We start from the raw sequence: 7,659 nt of genomic DNA on the forward strand, positions 1-7,659 counted from the left end.
ATATATATATATGTAATATTAACCAATTAAGCCCTGTTTTATACTTCAGTTAATCAAAAATAGACGATTTGATGCCTTATGACCTTGTAGATCTGCTATTTTTGGAAGATTGACACATTTTTAAAACCTGTGAAATGGGACAATTTGCACAATGAGTACTTTTACTTTAGGCACAAATACTTTTGTACTTGTACTCAAGTACAATGTTGAATACACTACAGGAAACATTGTGGTATTGCTACTTTTATGTAGGTAAAAAAACAATCAGAGTACTTCTTCCACCACTGAGTATAACTTGCCTCGTAATGGCGATCGATTTAAAACAGGCGGCGGTGCTTCAAAAGAAAAAAGGAGTGTACTCTCTAATGGGGACACTTTAACGTCCTTTAAGGCTGTATTGGAGAGATACTGAATGGCACATTTGTCATTCAATATCTGATTCAGGTAATGGCTGGAAAATGAATAGAGTGTTGGGAAATAACTTCATTAGAGCCATTGAGGTTCTGATTTTTACTTCTTTCAATGGCTGTACTAATTTATCTCCCTTTGTGTCCTCAGGCTGTGAATGTGTTCCAGTGAGTCGCTAAAGGGTGATTTATACTTAGTTGCACGCCGCGTCGCACACCCGAAATAGCAGATCTTGTGCTGCAATGAGTTGTGAGCTTGTAGATCGGCTATTTTGGGCACAAGAGTCATCAGACCCATCCAGGTGAATCCACCCCCTTCCAGCGATTCTACCATTGCACACTATAAAAGCCAGAGAAATGAAAACAGCCTTGTAAGCATATGCCTGTGTGCGTGCATGTGTGCGCGTGCACACACACACACACACACACACAGAAGCACAGAAGCGCACTAGAAAACAGCCCTCCAGGCATAATACTGTACTGGGGTACGGAACTGTACAAAAAACAGTTTCGTACCCACACACGCGCCCACAAAATGCTAAATTCAGAACCACGCGCACCCTCAGCAGAGCGGGTGGGTGGGGGGGGTGGATTGTGGCGTGTGTTCCAGAAAATGCCCTTTTGTGAAAGAAATGCACGTTCAACCCAAAATGTCTCATTGAATATTGAATAGGCTGTGTGCAGCATTTTAACGAGGAGGAGACTCAGAGCGCACCTCTAATTATTCTGTCTGCCACCGCTGACTCATCCAGGAGGACGCCACCACCTTAGCCCCCCCGTCCCCCCACCTCCACCTCCACAGCAGAAATGGTTCTCAAGGGGGGCACGGTGGCGGCCATGACAGCCGGGGCGCCTGATGGAGGGGAAGGGAACTGGTTGGAATAACGTGTTCCTTCCATGCGCTACGTCCTACCTACCAGGGACATGTGACAAGAAGGTCAGTTGGCTCTCATGCACTGAAGGAAGCATGAGCTCCGTGTAGCGCCCAGGATCACTTAGGAAATTAGCACCGGGTGAAAAAAATGGGCCAAAAAATTACCCAAAGTTTTTTTTTTTTAAGTGAAATATCCCTTTAAGCCTGGAGGAGCAGGGGATCAAACCTTCTGCTCACCAGACCGTCGCTCTAACTCCTGAATCACTGCCGGCTGCTATTTTGGTGTTGGTTCATTAAAAAAAATAATAATAGTAATTAATACCTTATTACATATTAGATAATGTATGCAGAGAAAAAAATCACAGTTTTGACTCGTTTCTCTATTTCTTTAATATATATATATATATATATATATATATATATATATATATATATATAGGGGGTAGTGTTTATTGAAAGCATTCTCCCAAATCATGCAGCTAGAGAGCTGCTCATGAATACAGAGTGATGCACTGCTAGAAATAGACTTATATAGAAAACACTCTGAATAAAAGATGTCACGAATGCACAGCCGGACCCCACCAAAGACCTATACTGTGTGAGAGAGAGAGCATATGTGCTCATGTGTAACTGTGATTGTGTGTGTGTGTGTGTGTGTGTGTGTGTGTGTGTGTGTGTGTGTGTGTGTGTGTGTGTGTGTGTGTGTGTGTGTGTGTGTGTGTGTGTGTGTGTGTGTGTGTGTGTGTGTGTGTGTGTGTGAACGTGCGTGTGTGCGCGCGCACGCGTGCGTGTGCGTGTGCGTGTGTGTGTGTGTGTGCGCGTGTGTACTTGTATTACTGTGCTTGTGAGGGTAAAATGTCCCCACAAGTATAAACAGAAATGGTCCTGGTGTTATGCTTACAATTAGGAAAAGACTCAAGTTGGGGTTAGGATTGGACATTTAGAGGTTTAGGTTTAGGTTAGTTATATATATATGGTAGTCAACTACGTGCCGGTGTCGTGCACTGAAAAGTCGTCCACTGAAGACAGCCGATCTATCTAAGTACGTATTGCAGCGTGACGCGCTATGAGCTTGTAGATCTGCTATATTTGCCTTTAGGAGTAGGGTTAAAAATGGCAAAAGAAATTTGTAAAAATGGCATTTATGAAATCACTGTCCTACAATGTTGATGTCCGCACAAGTATAGTAGTGTGTGCGTGCGTGCGTGCGTGCGTGCGTGCGTGCGTGCGTGCGTGCGTGCGTGCGTGCGTGCGTGCGTGCGTGCGTGCGTGTGTGTGTGTGTGCGCGTGCGCGCTACAGTGTGTCTCCATGTACGTGTGCAGCCTGTATGCAAGCGTCTTTATACGTGGAGCACGTGTGCTCTTTTCTCCTCTTTGTGAGTGGGTCTAAGTGCATGCTGGACGTGCTCCTACTCCCATAATGCCCCTGGGTGCGGTGCTCCCCTTTGCTCTCACACATAGACACAGATATAAGTATATATATATATAAATATATATATATAGAAGTGGCCGTATGAAAAGCCTGCTCGCTGTCCAAATTAGAACGCATGAGTAACTCCCTTTCATCATCGGCGAAGCGGGGGAGAGAGAGCATGAGAAATAACATTGCAATAATATATAATTTTTCCCCTTCGGCGAACATGGCCGCACGCCGATTGGTAGATGGATATCGCCGCTTCTCAAATACTCAGCGTGGCAACTGGGTGTTCCTCGACAGCCTCCCTTACTTCCTCCACCCCGTGGTCCCTTCCTCCTTGCTTCCTCCATTAACCACCACTCTCAACCCGGTGACCCTATTTAGGGCATATAAGTGAAAACTTTTGAAGACTTTTCTTTTTTTAAAGTCCCCTCCCACCCGTCCTCCGCTCCCCAGGAGTGGTGGGGAGAGTGTTTATCCACTCCTCTCCACAGTCCACACACACACACACACACACACACACACACACACACACGGCCCGGGCTCAAGAGTCAACCATGCAACAAACTCAAAAAAGGAAAAAAGAACAGCGATCGGCTACAAATTGGCTAATCTGTATGCTTTGAAGTCCTCAAGACCCCCCTCCCCCTCCTCCCCGCACTGCCAGCATGCCAGCATGCCAGGAGAAAAAGACCAAAGCCTCTACCTAATAACCAATCCCCACCACATGCTACATACTTAGCACTTTGATTCCGCCTTGGTAAGCCAAGCTCGCAAAGCTATACATACTAGACCATACCCGGTCGGCGCAGCGCATCCGTGGGGGGATATGCGCACATGATCTGGCAACCCGGGAGGCGACATTGTTTGACACATAAACGCTAATAAGAAGCTGAGATTTGATGAAATTGAAAAACGGGCTTCACAGTTAAGTTCAGATGGTAATGGTCAATGGCTGTGTGCAAAATCAGAGCAATTGGTCCAGCCAGTGAGGAGAACCGGGTAGCTTCACCACCACTACAGAGGTTACTAGAATTATAGTAGGATAGCACAGCTATAGCTGTGCTATAGCTGTGATGCAGTAATGTGTGTGTGTGTGTGTGTGTGTGTGTGTGTGTGTGTGTGTGTGTGTGTGTGTGTGTGTGTGTGCGTGCGTGCGTGCGTGCGTGCGTGCGTGCGTGCGTGCGTGCGTGCGTGCGTGCGTGTGTGAGCGAGCCGTCAGACGAGCGAGTCCCCGTGTCGACCATTGCGAAGTCCGCTTCAGCCGACTTAGCGCCATCCGAATTACGTCGAATCGTAATTCATCGCTGTGCATTAGGGCTGGGCAAATAACCAAAAATATATCGAAGCCGATATTTAGAACATCTACAAGCTCAAAAGGCCTTAGTACTTCCTGTATGATTGCCCATACAACTTGTGTTGCCAGGCAACAAATGCAAGTACAGCCACTGAGCTGTAGAGCTTGGGGAACGAACACAAGTTGATGTGAGGACGTACAAATCCTCCATAGATTGTTTTACATTACAAGACCTTGGCTCCATCACAGCATCTCTCAACCAAATAGAATCCTTCTAATGCAGGAACGCACTTAGGCACTTACATACACACACACGCACACGCACGCACGCACGCACGCACGCACGCACGCACGCACACACACACACACACACACACACACACACACACACACACACACACACACACACACACACACACACACACACACACACACACACACACACACACACACACACACACACACACACACACACACACACACACACACACACACACACACGCCTACAGAACACACACACAGACATAACTACATGCAGGCAGACACACATTTTTTTCAAATTACAAGAGCTTGGCTCCATCGCAGCACCTCTCAACCAAATCGAATCCCTCTAATGCACCCAAACACCCACCCACCCCCCCAAACACCCACCAACACCCACCCACACACCCACACACACACACACACACCCACACTACACAAACCAATTCTAGGTGGTCTGTGAACCAAATGTTGAGCCAAATTGAGTATTTTGTGTTGGTTGGGACGTCACGGTGCCAGCTGTCAGCGCCAGTGGACTGTAAAATGGTGAGAGGTAGCAATCCAGTAATGTAACCAGGTGTAAAGAACCTGCTAGTGGCTAGCCCATTCCTCCTTCACAATGGGTACATCCAGGACACAATCGTACTGTACCAAGTTACCAGGACCGCTGCCATATCCTGGTGGTCAAATCTAGTATTGTAAGACTTCCGCATTTAAAACGCTATACTGCACATGCTTCTATCATCTGAAACCCGATAGTTGCAGTCCTAGTTTATTTATTAAGCCATCTTAAGTACACAACCTATTTACCTGACATCTTTGATTACATGGCTTTCTAGTAATTACTAGACACTCAGGATTGGCTGGCTATTGTTGAGTAAACACAGAACTCTGAAAAAATCTGCTTTTATTTATTGTGCTAGTATAGCATGGAATGTGTTTCAAGAGACATTCAAATTGGATCCCACTGAGAGCATTCTGTGATGTGATAATTTGAAGTCGAGAACTGTGTGTTTTAAATAATGTTGCTAAAATCGTCTGATAATATTATTTGTTTTTTTTTAATGATTATGTTTTCTCACCTTTTTATTCTTCTTTTTTATGATTATATGATTTGCTTGTTAATAGGGCACCCTCGCAAATGAGACCTCTGTCTCAATGGGGTTTTCCCTGTTTAAAGTTCAAATTCATTTGAAAAAATAACAAAAAAGGGAGGAGCCATGCCCCCGGCTTTAATTTCATATAATGCGAGACGGAAACAGCGGTTATGAAAGGCTACATTTGACACCAACATCTGGCTAACTAGGTCAACATTAGGCTGTATCCAGTGCTTTGTGTGCATCAAACTGCATGTTGTCTCTGTCGGGTGGAAACCCCATATGTCCAAAACTGTTATTTTTAGGATTCAAATAAAAAAAATAGCAGATCGACAAGCTCAAAACACGTCGCTTCACGCTGTGTTTTGAGCTTGCGGCTCTGCTACTTTTGACGCTTCTATGTGGCGCTGTGGTATGGTCAAGTAGAGCGTTAATTTATGAAAACACACACAAATGTTGAATATGGAGATAAGAGGTTTCTGCCCGACAGCAACGATACATATGTGCACATGATGTTAGTATGGGCTACAGTATATTCTGGCTGCACTGCGGTACGCCTAATTCATTCTGCCCTCCACGCCTCAATTTCCAACGTGCGTGATGTATATTTGCAGATATTGCACATTATGCTCAGATGTGCACACATCCAACACGCACACCGGATGGCTCGCTCAGGGACTTGCATGCTTACATTATATGGCAGTGGTTCTTTGTAGATCAGTTTTTGTATCTGCTATTTTTTAATAGCCAAGTAGCCAAGTATGAAATATGGTTAAAGTGGTTGAAATTACGCTATATTAAAAAAATAATATGGGGACCCCCTGGTACCCCCCCAAGGAGAACTTTGAGAACCAATACATACTGTATACCAGTATAAAATATTTTCTTGATGGAAGTGTTGCACACATACTTTTTTGCACATGCTGCACTACTCTTATGGATAAACTATATTATACACTTCCTCCATCTACTGTAGATCCAAAGACTTGGCTAACACTGAAAGTTTATGTGGGGGCAGTAGTTTTCTTTGTTTATCTATTATTCACTATGACAAAGAGCATGCCATTATTTGAGAAAACACTGGACATTTTTTATTTTATTTTTCTATAGCGTGGCTCTGCAGGAGGAGTGTGTGTGTGTGTGTGTGTGTGTGTGTGTGTGTGTGTGTGTGTGTGTGTGTGTGTGTGTGTGTGTGTGTGTGTGTGTGTGTGTGTGTGTGTGTGTGTTTTCACTGTGACCTCCAGTAGGATTTGATTTTGAAAGTGCTAGAGTGCTGAATTTATCTTCCCTGAGTGACGGGAACAAAAAGAAAAATGACCTGAGAACACATCATAATGGCCATAGATGTCATCTATTTTATCTAAAAAGTCAAGTGTAAGGCATTTTAAGTTTTCTGGCCCGGAACGCTGGCATAGCGGTCCGGGCACCTGGGCTACACTGTAGCCTGACAGCGTGCCGCAGGTTCAAGTCCCGATCCCGATGGCCTTTGCTGCATGTCACTCACCATCTCTCTCTCCCCATTTCCTCTCAGCCTAATGTCCTATCGATAAAAAAGGTATAAAAAGGCCCAAAATAAATCATTAAAAAAAAAAAACCTTTTCTATGGATGGAAAATCACAGGTATTGTGGGTAGGTTTACGATTACTAACCCTACTATTCAACAGACTTTTGCACACAGGCATTGACCATTCTTCACTGTTCCAAAATCTAAGCTGTTTAATAGCTGTTTATTAGCAGATCCTATGGGATCTGTAGTTGGGATCTGTAGTAGTCCCATAGCTCAGATGGACGGTGGGTGGAAATGTGTGTATGGACTAACATTATTTTCGGTGGTAGCGCTAGTCGTGTAACAGTGCTACTGTTATGAATCACGGATAAGTCACTCACTTAATTCTCTCACGTGGCATAATCCACTATTATGAAACCAATTCATGCCAAGCCAATTTGAGCTGTATACTGTGACGGGTCAATTCAATAGCGTATTGTGTGGTGAGGGATAATGGGAAAAAAACACAAAAGACAAAACAAAAATAAAAAATAGGCCTAAAAATAGCCTGCAGCCCTCTGGCTGCCGTTTTCTCGTGTACATGACCGTTGTTGGCTGAAAGACAAACATTGTGCGATGCTTCCTGAAACCCTCTCAAACACCCATTTATACTCATTACTTTGAAAATTATACCATCAATACCACATGAAGCCATGTCAAATCTCAACGGTTCCTCTTAAGCGGCGTTACCAGAAGAGAGAGACATTCTCTGTATCCTCCTCCCCCTCTCTCCTTCTCTCCTTCTGCCGCAGCCCTTTGT

The sequence above is a fragment of the Gymnoscopelus microlampas genome (assembly GCF_963454915.1).
Source record: "Gymnoscopelus microlampas genome assembly, chromosome: 19".
Classification (NCBI taxonomy): Eukaryota; Metazoa; Chordata; class Actinopteri; order Myctophiformes; family Myctophidae; genus Gymnoscopelus; species Gymnoscopelus microlampas.